This window comes from Pinus tabuliformis, chromosome 3_2, assembly GCF_031772625.1.
Source record: "Pinus tabuliformis cultivar Carrire ecotype Pingquan chromosome 3_2, CPIR1, whole genome shotgun sequence".
NCBI classification, from domain to species: domain Eukaryota; kingdom Viridiplantae; phylum Streptophyta; class Pinopsida; order Pinales; family Pinaceae; genus Pinus; species Pinus tabuliformis.
This window is the reverse complement of record NC_142302.1, coordinates 966,694,589-966,708,717: the sequence shown is the minus strand read 5'-3', so window position 1 is coordinate 966,708,717 and position 14,129 is coordinate 966,694,589. Positions and strand designations below refer to the sequence as shown.

The 14,129-nt window shown below is 38.4% G+C and overlaps 1 long non-coding RNA gene across 3 annotated transcripts in view; it reads left to right on the top strand.

Moving 5' to 3' along the window:
• Positions 1–279: 279 nt before the first annotated feature.
• LOC149183841 (uncharacterized) overlaps positions 280–14,129 on the top strand; it is a 34,100-nt gene continuing 20,250 nt past the window's right edge. For all 3 annotated transcript variants that reach the window (XR_016257212.1, XR_016257211.1, XR_016257213.1), the window contains exons 1-2: positions 280–432; positions 541–635. This is a non-coding gene — a long non-coding RNA (uncharacterized LOC149183841). The remainder of the gene's footprint in view (positions 433–540; positions 636–14,129) is intronic.

Below are 14,129 nucleotides of genomic sequence, written 5' to 3'. Positions count from 1 at the left end.
TTTTATGTTACTCTGATCATTTTGTGTATATTTAATATTATTCATATTTTTGGTGTGCAGGGTGTCCTTGGTTGGCCTTGGTTGGCCATCGACGCATTTTGGGGTTGGAGATTGGTGTGTCCATTTGTTGTTTCTATTTTCTTGTTTTATTTTATTAGTTTTGTTGTTGTTGTTTTTTTTATTTTATTTATTTATTTTGGTTTTGTTGTTGTGATTTTTTTTTTTCTACTTGTGCTTTTTTTTACTTTCACATTTGTGAGCATGGCCATGCTAATTTGTTGTTTGATATATTTTTTTCTTTATTTTTTTTCTTCTATATATATATATATATTTTTTTTTTGGTTTGGGGGCGAAGGGGTTGTAGTTAAACAAGTCATTACAACCTATGCTCTTGGTTTAGTTTCAAAAGTGTATTGGACAAAGGTAATGGAGGTATGTATTAAGTAATTTACTTATTTATTAGTATATAATTTTGTTAATTGTCTTAATTTAACTCTTACTTCATAATTTTCTCATTTGTTTAAATTGAATGCAATGTAGGTTAAAGAAGGTGGAGGTGCACTGATGAAACGACTTAATATCTTGTGTGAGAAAGATGTGGGGCACTATAACAAAGGTAGAGGCTGACATAAAGGGTGAGTTATATTTTGTGATAGAGGGTTAGTTTCTTGTTTTTGTTTTTGTTTTTCCACTACTATGGATCTTTGTTTTTGCATTTGTGAGCATGGCCTCCTTGGTGTGATGTAAACTAAGTCAAATATACCAAATAGTAGAAACAAATAGTAGTAATAATTGCATCCTCAAATGTGCCCCTTTATAAAAGTTGTTTAATCAAACTAGACAAGAGATATGTGGACAACTAAACCCCATGAGAAGATGTGCAAGTCAACCCTCCACATGCATGAATAGCAAGTCACTCAACCCCCCAAATAAACTATTTTCAGGTGAATGCTTGGGATCTGTTATCACTCAGAATTTACCCCGCTGTATAAAGGCAAATGCTGAGGCAACCCTTGAACTAGTCTTGGAGGTCGGAAGCTGGCCCTTCCAACCTAGAGAGTGCTCTCTCTAGAACTCAGTTGTCCAATGTCACTTCAACAACTAGTTGTTTGCTCAGATCAGTCTCCAGATCTTAGGTAGGGTAAAGGTTTTAATGGAGTGGTTGGACTGAGCAAAAATCCATTGGGCATGGAGTCAAAGGATATCAACTTTAGGGTTTCAGATTTGGTTGCAAAACAATTGAACTCAAAGGCCAGATAATTAGCTAATTACTAGACAAAATCATCCAAGCATGAATAAATGAAGTAGAAAACACTCAACCCAAAACAAAGTATCTGATAAGATGAATTCTATAATAACTCCTCAGACTGAAAGGGTGAATATTTGCTGGCAGATCTATTAGGCACCACAAAGAATGGTGTGATTTGAGACCACAAGGGATGTGGTAATCATAGAGGTTGAATTGGTAGTAGAAGAGGTAGAGGTTGAATGGGACGCTAGTCAAGCCAACAACCAAAATAGTAGTTGGCAGTTGTAGGGCAAGCCAACTCTAACAAGTTGTGTATGTGAGGAAGGAGAGGGCTGTCAAAGAAGCTGCATGTAACCATTGTTGAGTCAGTGTCAACGATGTATGGGGCAACAAAAACCAACTGTCGAGGACAACAGTCGTTGGGCTAAGAGGAAAAATCCAGCTGCCATCAAATCTAGCAAGGTCAGCAATAAAACTGTTAGCTGACAAGAGAGTTGCGATTGTAAAGCCCATATGGTGCCGCAAAGTGGTCAAAGCAGTCATTCAAACAAGGAGAGCCGCGTTGTAGAGGAATCTAGCAGTCAACCATAGATTGGGTGAAGTCTTAGAGGTGCTGCCGATAACGAAGCAAATATTATACAAAGGGCATACAAGGTTGGAGAGTTGCATAAGCGTGGTGCCAGTTTGCAGTACAACGAGTAGTGATGGGTGATCACCTCTTAGAGGGAGACCATACCAGCTGGTGCGTTGGAGTAATGGTGACAACAATGAAGTCGACAAAGGAGCAGTCACAGTCCTATAGTTTGTGTGGGAGCCACATATCAACAATAGTGTACATAGCATTGAGGGTGCATCTAAGTTCAGTCCTCGGAAGGTGAGGGTTTCATTGATTCTCATGGAGAAGGGCATATGGGAGTTTGCTAACTCCAAACTCACGATGCCTATAGATGTTACATAATTGGCCAGCTATAACTAAAAGTATGTGAAAGCTAGGAGAATTATCTTGGATGTGGTGAGGGATCATGTGATTCCTCACCTATTTGAGAAGAAGACAACAAGGGACATGTGGGAGGCTCTGATGACGCTTTATCAGAGTGATGATGCAAACAGAAAAATGGTGCTAAGAGAGAAACTCAAGAACACTAAGATGACCAGAGAAAATACCATGACTAGTTATTCGACAAAGATCACATAGGTATGTGATGAGTCGGCAATGGTTAGGGCGACCATGACAGGGGCTGAATTGGTAAGGACGATCTTGAATGGCTTCACTAAGTTATGGACTCTTTTCATGAAGGGAATCATCCTAATTGGGAAAGATTATGGGATGATTTTGTCCAGGAGGTGATTAAGGAGGAATCTCTAGGAGGCCAATAGAGGAGTGATGATGAGAACCTTTCCCTTACCTATTAAGAAAGGCAAGGAAAGAGGAAGAAAAATACAGGTGGACAGGCTACTTCACAAGCTAGAACGAAGAAGGCTTTGAGCAAAATGAAATGATTTGCATGCCACAAGAATGGGCACTATGTATCACAATGTTTAGAGAGGAAGAAAAAGGGGAAGGGGAAGTTGCAACAAACATCAGTGTCAACAATGGTTCATGAGTTTGCATTGAAGTTTAAGAAGGGCTTCTCATTTGTCTCTTATCTATCAACCGACACCATCAGAAGGATTGACTTGTACCTGGATAGTGGTGCATCATACCATGTAAGAAGAGGCATAGGAGCTATTTAGCAGTCTAATGGATAGTGATTGAGACTTGTTTGTGGTGGTATTGATGCGAAGAATGCAATGAGGTGTGTTGGAACTGTTAAGTTCCAACTCGAGTTAGGAGGTTCATTGGAAGTAAAGGACATGCTATATGTACTAGTACTAAAAAAATACTGATGTATCCTCCATCCCATCTTTGAATCAATAAACATAAGAGCCCTAACATAAGTGTATCCAATGTTTGGAGCAAATGTCTCCTCGTAATCCTTTCCGTCCTTTTGGGAAAAACTGTCAAACACACATGGAGAAGACAACAAGAGTAGGATAAATGTGAGTTGCATTCTATTAACAATATTCACATATAAATACAATTCCTTGTGACCCTTGGTCTTCATATACCAAGTGGTCTCTTGGACTCTGGTGACTGTTCACATTCCACACCAACCCATAGAGGATTAGGTGTCCAACATTCCCCCTTAATCCGAAGGGGTATGTATGAGTCCAAGAAGAGAGTTGTAAAAAAAATGTGCAAAAATGCATGGCAACACTAGGCTGAATGTGTTCTCTGAAATGTTGGTATAAGGGGGTGGTTGAAGGATAACAACCAACACTGGGATGCTTAGTGCAGTTTCTAGAACTCTTCCAAGTCTGGCAAGAAGTTGAAATCTTCTGCTAGAGGAATTGTCCCTAATGCTTTGGAGAGGGAGACCTTCAACCTAGAAAAGGGAGGTCTACAACCTGCGATGGTTTAAGGATGACCACCAATTCTGGAATGCTTAATGCAATTCCTGGAACTCTTCCAGAACTGGCAAGAAACTGAAGTCTTCTGCTTGAGGAAGTGTCCCCAATTCTTTGAAGAAGGTGAAACTCCTCCTGAAAAGGGAGGTCTCACCCCGCATAGATGGTTTAAGGCTAACCACCAACCAATGGCATGCTCAGGAGCATCCTCTCTGGCTACAACTCTAAATCTAGTATGACAGGTTGTGGCTCAGGCTCGCTTGATGTGGCTTTGAAGCTTGTAGATGACCATCACTTCCCCCCTTGTCAGATACAAGGTGAGAAGATGGAGAAAACTCAACTGTAAGATTGTTCAATACTCTAGAACAAGTTCTGACATATGATTGAAATATCTTCTTGGTTGTTGAAGCCCATTGCCAAGAAGCGATCCATCCAAGGTGAATTTTTGTTCTTGTAGGAGGTTTGTTTTTGAAGCATCTGTTTGAAGAATGAGTGGTTTTATGACAATGCTCACATGGATGAAGATCAAAACAATGATCTTTCATATGGTCAACTCGGTCACAATGTTGGCATTTAAGCATTCTGTTGTTGCTGCTGTTGATCTTTCATATGGCCAACCTCAACTTTATATTCTTGATGTTGATGGGAGTCTGTCTCAATGTTCTGAACAGAAATAGGTTCAGAATGATGACTCCACTATTGTAATTCTTCTCGCTGTAACTATGATTCAAACTGCAAAAATTCTATGTTTTCTTGTGCATGTTGTAGAGTTTGAATATCTCCAAGAGTGTCTTTGCTGACTTTAACTGTGCTTCCACCAGTAGATAAGATTAGAATGCTTAATAACTCTAATAATCAATGAATTTTCTTCATTATTCAAATAATTCAAGTCAACAAATGACCAAAAATGTACTTGTAGAAACAATGGTTTTAGAAAATTAAATTGCCAAACTTTTGAACTTGAAAGTGAAAGAGTCCAAAAGTGTTCACTATAGATATCAAGGCAACAATAGGGAACAGAACAAGTTCTCTAACTGTAATCTCTAGTGAAGTTCGGCTCGCTTTTTTTGCAACGTGAAGGAATTTTAACTGTGGACTATAAAATTCAGTCTAGAATGGAAACATCATCGATTAATTCACCGAACTGGAAGTCATAATCGACGCTGCTTAAACTCATTCTTTAATGCAAATCTTTTAGGAGAAATTACCAATTTGATGCAAGATTGAAACCGCCAGAAGGGAATACATCACCTTGACATGGATAATAAACCACAACAAAATTGTTGTATGCGCACAATATGAATACATCACCTCTATAAAGAATCATTCTATTATGTAAACCTTGGCTGCTTTGCTATATAACTATGTACCAAACTCCAATATGACATGTACCATTCAGTCGACATCAGACCAAACGTACGGTATTTAATTCACATGGTTCAATGCAGGTTCCACAAGCATATACTTTAAGGTTCAATGCATATATCACCATTCAACGCTCATACCAGGAATGACACATGAAGACTGCGCACTTATAAACTTCATGCTTCAATGCATTTCTCAACATTCCTCTATGGCCTCGACTTCACACATTTTTTAATAGTCTTCCACGACTTTCACAAGTCGGCCTCAAAAATTGGGTTTGTTTCTATCTATCAGCGGCTTACCCAACAAAATCGTGTAGTTTTGGCAAACCAAGAAGTCCACAGACTTCAAACCAAAGTCCTCAAATCAAACACAATCACAATGAGCATGGAATCTAGGTCGTATTTAGCTCCAAAACCATTGTTTGAATTGCAAAATTAGAGCGCAACGGACAATACATGAAGCAATTTCTTTCTGATAATGGGATATGAATGAAATTTCACAGATATGCCAAGTTCCCCTTCTTCCTTCTTCATCGCTGCTTTTCCCAATGTTTTTTCATCACCGTTAAAAGTCAACAAAATAAAAGCACAAAAAGTGCTAGGAAAAATGATATTAGTTGTGCCTACGAAGATAGGTCTCCTAGTGTCGTGTCATTAGGCAATCTCCCAGCATTGGCAATGACTATGCAAACCTAAATTAGGATTATGCAAAGTTCCTCTTTCAGAATGGCACACAAGACAAACATGCAGAGCTCCTCTCTCAGAATGTCGCTGACATGCACAAAGAGAATTGAAATGCCGCAAACATGTGTAGGGAGTGTTATCACTGAAATAGATAGCACTCTTTCTGCCAGAAAGAACCTCTACCTTTTATTTTTTTTTATTCTGTTAGAAGAGAAGGCAAATGGTCATTGATGGAGCACAAACATAAATGACGAGCAAAGGGAACACTGAGTATAAAACATATCAATCGTTTCTTAAAAATCCTTGGGTGCGTTTGTCCGTTATTTTTTTAAATGGAACAGTAGGCAGAAAACTCAACTCAAATTTGGTGGATAGAGGATTCAGAATCACAGATCTGAATGGCAAAGGGGCAGGTCTGAGTCCTGACCAACCCACTCTGATACACATTGCAGAGTTATCAGGCAAAAAGGCCACAAAATCAGTGGCTCAATTTAGGGCAGGAGATCGCCTGCTCTGATACCATGTCAAACACACATGGAGAAGACAACCAGAGTAGGATAAACGTGAGATACATTCTATTAACAATAATACAATTCCTTGTGACCCTTGGTCTTCATATACCAAGTGGTCTTTTGGACTCTGGTGACTGTTCACATTACACACCAACCCATAGAGGATTAGGTGTCCAACAAAAACCTTTGGCCACGAACCTAGCCATGTACTTCTATATGCTCCCATTTGCAGCATGTTTGATCTTGAAGATCCATCTCGAACTAACGACTAATTTCCCCTTTGGCTGCAATAGAATGCCTTAGACATCATCCTTCATGATAGAAACATACTCTTTTACCATGGCGTCTTGCCAAACTTGTTGGCCTATTGCCTCCTCGTAATTGCTAGTCTCATAGTCAATGATGTCAGTCATGAGTGCCATTTAATGAGGAAACTATCTCGGTGGTTTGCTCTCCTTGAAAGTACTACTAAGAGCCTCCACATGCTCTTGAGCATCTCTTAGTGTCTACTCTAGCCATTTCAGCCTCCTCTTAACAGAACTAGAAGGTGCCTCTTGCTCCTCTTAATCTGAAGACTGAGTAGTTGTTGCTGGTGTTGGCCTCTCGTCTGTTGATTTTTACATGGTCTTCTTTAATGATAATTATTTTTGATGATTTTTTCTTTTCTTATTTTTTCATTAATTCCATCATTCAATAATTACACATAAGACATCAACCATATAGTAAATAAGATTGAAGGATCATAAAGAGACAGCCACACAAGAACACAAGAGATTTACCTTGGGAAAACCCACAATGGAGTAAAACCCAACCACCCTTTTCAATAGAGAATTCTTTATTTCGATAGAGACACATCTAGGTCAATAACTAAGTCAAGCTTGGTCCAAGGTCCAGCCTTCTAGTCAGGTCAATCTCGCTCAAAACAAACTTTGCTCTAGCCTAAAAAATGTTGCTCTACTAGGATGGTTCAGATGTCGATCTTTGCTCCTCTTAGCTGCCTCAAACTTATACTATATGATGCCTCTAAGATGCGAGTCTCTTTGCTTCAAATATGATGCCTCAAAGATGCAAGCCTCTTTGCTTCAGAATGGCGAGCTTTTTTACTTTGGAAGTGCGAGCTTTTTTACCTCGGAACTGCGAGCTTTTCTGCCTTAGAGTAGATGAACAAGCTACCTCAGAACTACCTCAGAACTGCCATGCGAACTACCTCAAAGCTGCCTCAAAACATACGAAAAAGCTTGTCTCAGACCATCAGAAATTTCCACAGAAGATGCGAGCTCCTTCTTAGCTTGATAGAGGAACGAATTGGCCCTTTATATAGTTTTTCTTTAGGCCGAATGGGTGTGTCCTTTGCTGGAGCCAACTTGGCTATTTGAGAAGGGAGGAGGTTGACATAACCATTTGGAGCCAAAAACTTTTCATTTTGAATTTCTTTCTTTTGAAAGTTCAAATGGGACGTGTCACAAAATAACTTTCTTTAGCGTTTAAAAATATGCTTTATAAATTCATAATGACTCAAGCATACATTATGAATGTTGGAAAACTTAGTAGGTCATGCATTTAAACAATTCTCCCTATCCTTAATAATTGCTTGTGAAATTTACTTAACTTCTTATTATTCTTTAATAGATTTTCTTCATCAGACAATTACCAAGAGCATAAACCATGAAGATCATAAAAGACTATGAACACAAAATTTAGGCTCCAAGCCAGGGAAAAATCCCAAGGGAAGACATTGAAATAACTTCTTCTCTTTTTATAGAATCAAGTCAAATGAGAATTTTAACACCCAAAGACCAAAGTTAAAACCTCCTCCAAGCACCAAGTCAACCCTCCAAGGAATCCTTCCTTAAGCAAGTCAAAGTCTTCAAAGTCAACGAAAGTCATGCTTCTTTGAATTTGCTCCAAATCTCAGTTTTGACCCTTTACATCAGACTTACAGTTCAGACTTGCAATTCTTGGCCTCCTAGTAGCTGCAAAATTCCTAATTTTCACACGTGTGAGAGAATCAAAGCAAAAAATCAGATTTTTCTTCTTGCTCTTTGACTTCCTGTTCTTCGCTCTTCTTGTCTCCCTTTTCTTGCTTGAGATTGAACTTTTGAAGTGTGTTTGAATGATTCAAACTCTCTTCCTTACATACCCTTCACATTAGGTTGAATAAGCCTCTCCTAGGTCGACTTTTCACTGGCAAGGCTGTTTTGGTCTTGGAGGTCAAAGTTTACTTTCTAGACACAAAAATAATATCTTTTACATGTTACAACTTGCACAAATGGGTCTTGTATAAATGATAATGACTCTTTTGACTGCATGAAATGCATGCTTGACCTAGTTGATCAACAAAATAAAGCAAAGCATGAAACTCATGCTTGAAAATAATATTTTTCTTTCTTCTTTTGCTCATTACATTAAGATATACATAATGACAATTATGAAGACCGAAACTAGTTACTTTTTTCAACAATGAAGACTGACCGTAGTTGCAAATATCAACATCCTCAACCTTCAAAGCCTCTTGCTCACCTTTGTCTTCCCTTGTGATGGAATGCACACCTTATATGCCTTGGAAGTTTCATTGCACCCAAAAGAAAATGCCCTTTTGTCTTGAGGGCTCCAACTTTGTCCTCTTCTCTGATGGTACATGGATATACGCTGGACACTCGAAGATACAAAAATGCCCAACCTTTGGTTTCACTCCTGTCAACATCTCCTCAAAAGTCTTATCCCCTAAGACCTTGTGAGGACTCTTGTTTTGAATATAAATTGCTATGTTGCATCCTTTTCCTCATAGGAACATGGGAAGATATTGATTACAGATCATGGCTTTAACAACCTCGATGATGGCACTATTCTTCCTCTCAACAACCCCATTTTGTTGGGAGTTGTAAGGAACTGTCATCTTTTCTTGATGCTTTCCTATTTGAAAAATTCCTTGAACTCATTTGAGGTATACTCACCCTCATTGTCCAACCTAAGGACTCCGATCTTCCTCCCAGTCTGGTTTTCCACGAACCCTCGAAACCGATTAAAGACCTTATCCTTGGTCTTCATGAAGTAAATCCATGTCCTCATAGAACAATCACCTAGAAAAGTCACATAATAGTTGTACCCACTCAAGGACCCTACTGACATAGAACCACACACATCAGAATCTACTATATCCAACAACCTTTTGGACTTGGAATCGTTGCATGGGAAAGTGGTCTTAGCATACTTGCCAAGTGCACACCCTTTGCAAACACCCTATTCCTCCACATTAAACTAAGGAAGATTAATGACAATCTCCCAAAATACAGGCAAAGCCTTGTGATTCAAATGTTCCATTTACCTATGCCACAACTTGCACAAAGTTATCACTATCATGAACCAAGGCACGTACCGGCTAACCCTTCATCATGTACATGTTACCTTCTCTCCTCCCAATAACTCATCTTGTGTTAGAAGTTGAAGATCTGGACTTGATAATCACCTACCCATCCTGGAAACAAGCCTCATATCCCTTGTCCTTCATGGCTGAGACTGCAAGAGGGTTCTTGTCTAGCCGTACAACATAAAAAACATCTGTAATATCTAAGGGTTCACCTGAATCTAGTTGGAATTGAATAGCTCCAAGCCCTTTATTGCACACTTGGCACTTTTGCCAAGCTCTACAAAGTCATTCTCTCTCATGCTGGCAAATTACTCCTACAATCACGTCATATGATGAGATGCTCCACTGGCCACGAACCATGCATATTTATCAGTGGTGCCAGAAAGACATGTTACTCCCTTGAACTCCTCAAACTTGTTGGAAAACTTGCTCACTTTTGAGTCTATTGATGTTGCAACTTGTGACTTCCCTTTGCCATTATTTTTGTTTGGACACTGACTTGCATAGAGGCCAAATTTGTGACTTGCAAAGCATTTCACTTTGTTCATGTCCTCCTTTTCTCCCGCTTTTAAGGTATTCTTTCCTCTCGTGTTGTTCTTCCCCATTCCCTTCCTTGCCTGATTAACAAGGGCAAGGTTCTCATCATCACCTTTGGACTAGCTCCCATGAAAAGACACCTTGAATTGAATCTCCCCCTGAATGAAATCATCCCATAACCTCTCCTAGTTAGGTTCTCTCTTGCTTTGATCCCTTTGTTGAAGAATACCCATGGCTTTGAAAATCCATGTAAGGTTGTCCTAACCAACTCCTAATTTGATATTGCCTTCCCATCTCTAGCCTACTCATCTTGGACCTATGTGATCTTGGTGAGAGATGTAGCAACTGTATTTAACTTGGACATCTTGTTGTTCAACTTCTCCTTCAACACCATTTTCATTAGAACTTAGTCGAAGCCTCCCACATTTCCCCACATTTCCCTTGCCAATTTCTTCCTATAAAGATGAGGGATCACATGATCTCTCACCCCATCCAGGATGATTCTCTTGCACTTCACGCCCTTTTGGTTACGGGCAGCCAGTTGTGAAACATCAACAGGGGGTGGGCATGCGACTCGCAGGCTCCCAAATCTCATTCTGCATTAACACTAATAATATCCTCTTACAGACTTATAGCTGGATGCACCCTCCAACAGGTCTTCAAACCCCAACTCAGTTGCAACCATCTTCACAGCTTCTAAATCAAATACTGAAACCCCATAAAACTAAAAAAATAAATTATTTTGTCGTTACAACCCTTGTCACAAATTGATATTCGTTCTCCTCAAAGTTTTAGTGCTTCGATACCATGTTAATTTTTATACAAGAACTAATTAAATTTTCCTAGCAATTTATTTTATACCCAAAAAATATTTCACCTAAAATTGTTAAAAATAAATACATTAGTATTTAACTTCATAATTTGTGGAATTAAAAATAGAAAATCATTCACAATAACAACAATTTGCCCAACAAATTCTCCTTCACTTTTCTATTACTCAAGAAAATTAGGGCTCCTTTACCAAGGAAAACAACCCTTAGAGAACACAGGAAATACATCAATTTAAAACTTGGAAATATCACCTCCTAGAAATTTCGACCTGCTAGAAAAATCTACCCTTGAGGATTTTCGGCCTTTAAAAACTCAACTCTTGCAATTCAACCTTTTCTTTTCCATCTATACAGTCCCCTACGCATCAGAGAAATCGACCCCTCTTTTAGGTCGTGCACAATCCTCCACTGGAACTTGGCTGCCTCACAAAACTCGCCCTCCTCTCTCTCGAAGATCTTGGCTCTTGAATTCTTCTTGTTGTAATCTCGCCCTCCGGTCTCTCCAAGATCTTGGCTCCTGAATTCTTCTTGTTGAAATCTCCTTGTTGCACACTTTTCTTCTTCTCTTCAATTTTGAGTCTTTCAATTTTGAGAAAATTGCTCCTCCAAGAATAATGTGTCTTTCACCTCTCCCTTAGACTTATAGACTTATTTTATAATTTCATTAAGCCAAATCCCTAACCCTAATCTCCTAGGTGATGAGTGGCTAAGATTAAATCATAAGTTTCACTGAGATCAACGTGATGAGTGTCTAAGATTAGATCATAAATCTCACTTGAGATCAACGGTAGAGATTCAATCTAATTCCTTAAATAGCAAACATTAATCAAGTAAATTAATTAGTGTACTTTTCCTAAGTTAGACTAGGGGAGATAAATCATATTAATCACTTCTCATGAGCAAACACCTAAAAAGGATTTTGGACGTCTTCTGCATGCTTGACTCTTAGAATATGTAGAGGCACCTGTCCAAGCTATAATTATCAACAATCATGTTGGTTTGAGGTGGAGGTCCCACACATGTTTGCTAACCCGTACCCAGGGTAGGAGTGGCCATCAGTGGAGGTCCCACACATGTTTGCCATCCCCTACTGATGGTAGGTGTGACCACTTTTGGTGGTCAATTGTCCAAGTCTCCTTGCTTTATAATTTGCTCATTACCCCTAGCATTAACATTGTCCTGCACATGTTTGCCAACCCGTACCCATGGTAGGTGTGGTCACCAGTGGAGGTACCACACATGTTTTCCATCTCCTACCCATGGTAGGTGTGATCCTTTTGGTGGCCACGTGTCCAAGCTTCCCTACTTTCTAATTTGCTCATTACCTCTGGCATTAACATTGATATATCTGAGCAATACCCTTAAAACAACAACTAAAACAGATTTTATTTTTTAACTAGACAACAAGGAGATAAAAGCAAGCAACAGAAGTGACAAATGCCTAAGAAGATTGAATCCATTGCTTTATCTCTATCTCCATTTTCAGTTGCTATGGGTCTTTCATTTTGCCGCCCCACAAATTAATGTGACTTTTAGCCATTGATACTGGTAGAGGGGAAAGAACCTGTTTGTGATCCTTTTCCTGGGGTTAAGATGCATAACCATTATATCATGAGGGTGAATGGTCCTTCTCCTTGATTAATTGTAAGATGCATAACCATTATATCATGAGGGTGAATTGTTTTTCTCCTTGCTTAATTGTGCTGGTTTGAGGTAGAGTGACTGCATTTATTTGTCCCTTACACTTGTGACAGTTGTTACTCCTAGCATCAAGAGTTTGATATTTGGGTATTTGGGCAAATTAGTCACGTGAAAATTATTTGGGTATTTGAGCAAATTAGCTACGTAAAAATTATGAATCTATTTTAACAAATTTATGAAAAAATAGCCTAGAAGATGATTCAAGTAAGACAGATTTTTAACTCTAATGATTTAGGAACATTCCCATTGTTTTGAGTGGACACCCTAGCCATCATTAGAGAATCCAATTGAAGCTTTGCTCCCCTTCAAAGTTTCAATTTGATCAATTTGATCTGCCAATGATGGGTAGAGTGTCTCTCATTTCCTTGATAATGGGTAGACTTTCACAATTTTAAAGTCCAGAAACTATAATTATAATTGAACTCTAAATAACCATGAACTTCCACATACTGAAATATGTAAGATTATGTTTTTGGGAGTTCATATTGTAGATTCTGATTTGTTGTTGTTAAATAAATTTCATTATATCGCTTGTCTCTTACATGAAACACATGATCTGATGGTTATCTTTACATTACATTTTTGATAAAGAACCATACCCTTCCCAGTTTCTAGGGGTATCTTTTGGTTTCTTCTTAAATAAATTTCATTATATCTCGTCTCTCAAATGAAACACATATGATCTGATGGTTATCTTTACATTATAATTTTGATAAAGAACAATACCCTTCCCAGATTCTAGGGGGAATCTTCTGGTTTCCTGTTAAATAAATTTTATTATATCTCTTGTCTCTCATATGAAACAAATATGATGTGATGGTTATCTTTACATGGCAATTTTGTTAAAGAACAGCACCCTTTCCAAATTCTGAGGGTATCTATATGCCAAATTTGTTTAGGAGTAACACCCGACCTACTAAAACTCAAGCTATTCGAGCAGGGTAGAGCTTTGTAGGAATGGAGCTTGGTACTCTTCATCAACCTCACGAGTGAACCACTGCTTCATTGGCCTGTCAATATGCTTTCATAGTAAGAAATGAGTTATCACTATGTACAGGAAATGCTTTCTTGATTCTTTCTATTCAAGTACAATTAATTCTATTGATCCTTCTTTCATATTAAGAAATGAGTTATCACTATGTATAGGAAATGCTTTCTTGATTCTTCCTATCTAAATATAATTAATGCATTTGATCCTTGATTCTTCCTTTCCAAGCACAGTTAATACTTTTGATCTACACAGTTAGAAAGAGAAGAAGAAGATAGTAGAAAAATTGCTATTGATCTACAAAATTAGAAAGAGAAGAAGAATATAGAAGAAAAATTTCAGGCACTTGAGGAAGTGTCTCATTATGACTCTTTACAATTAGCCTTTGTCGAGGTACATTTTTATTTATTTATTAATTTCAGGCACCTGAGGAAGTGTCTCATTAT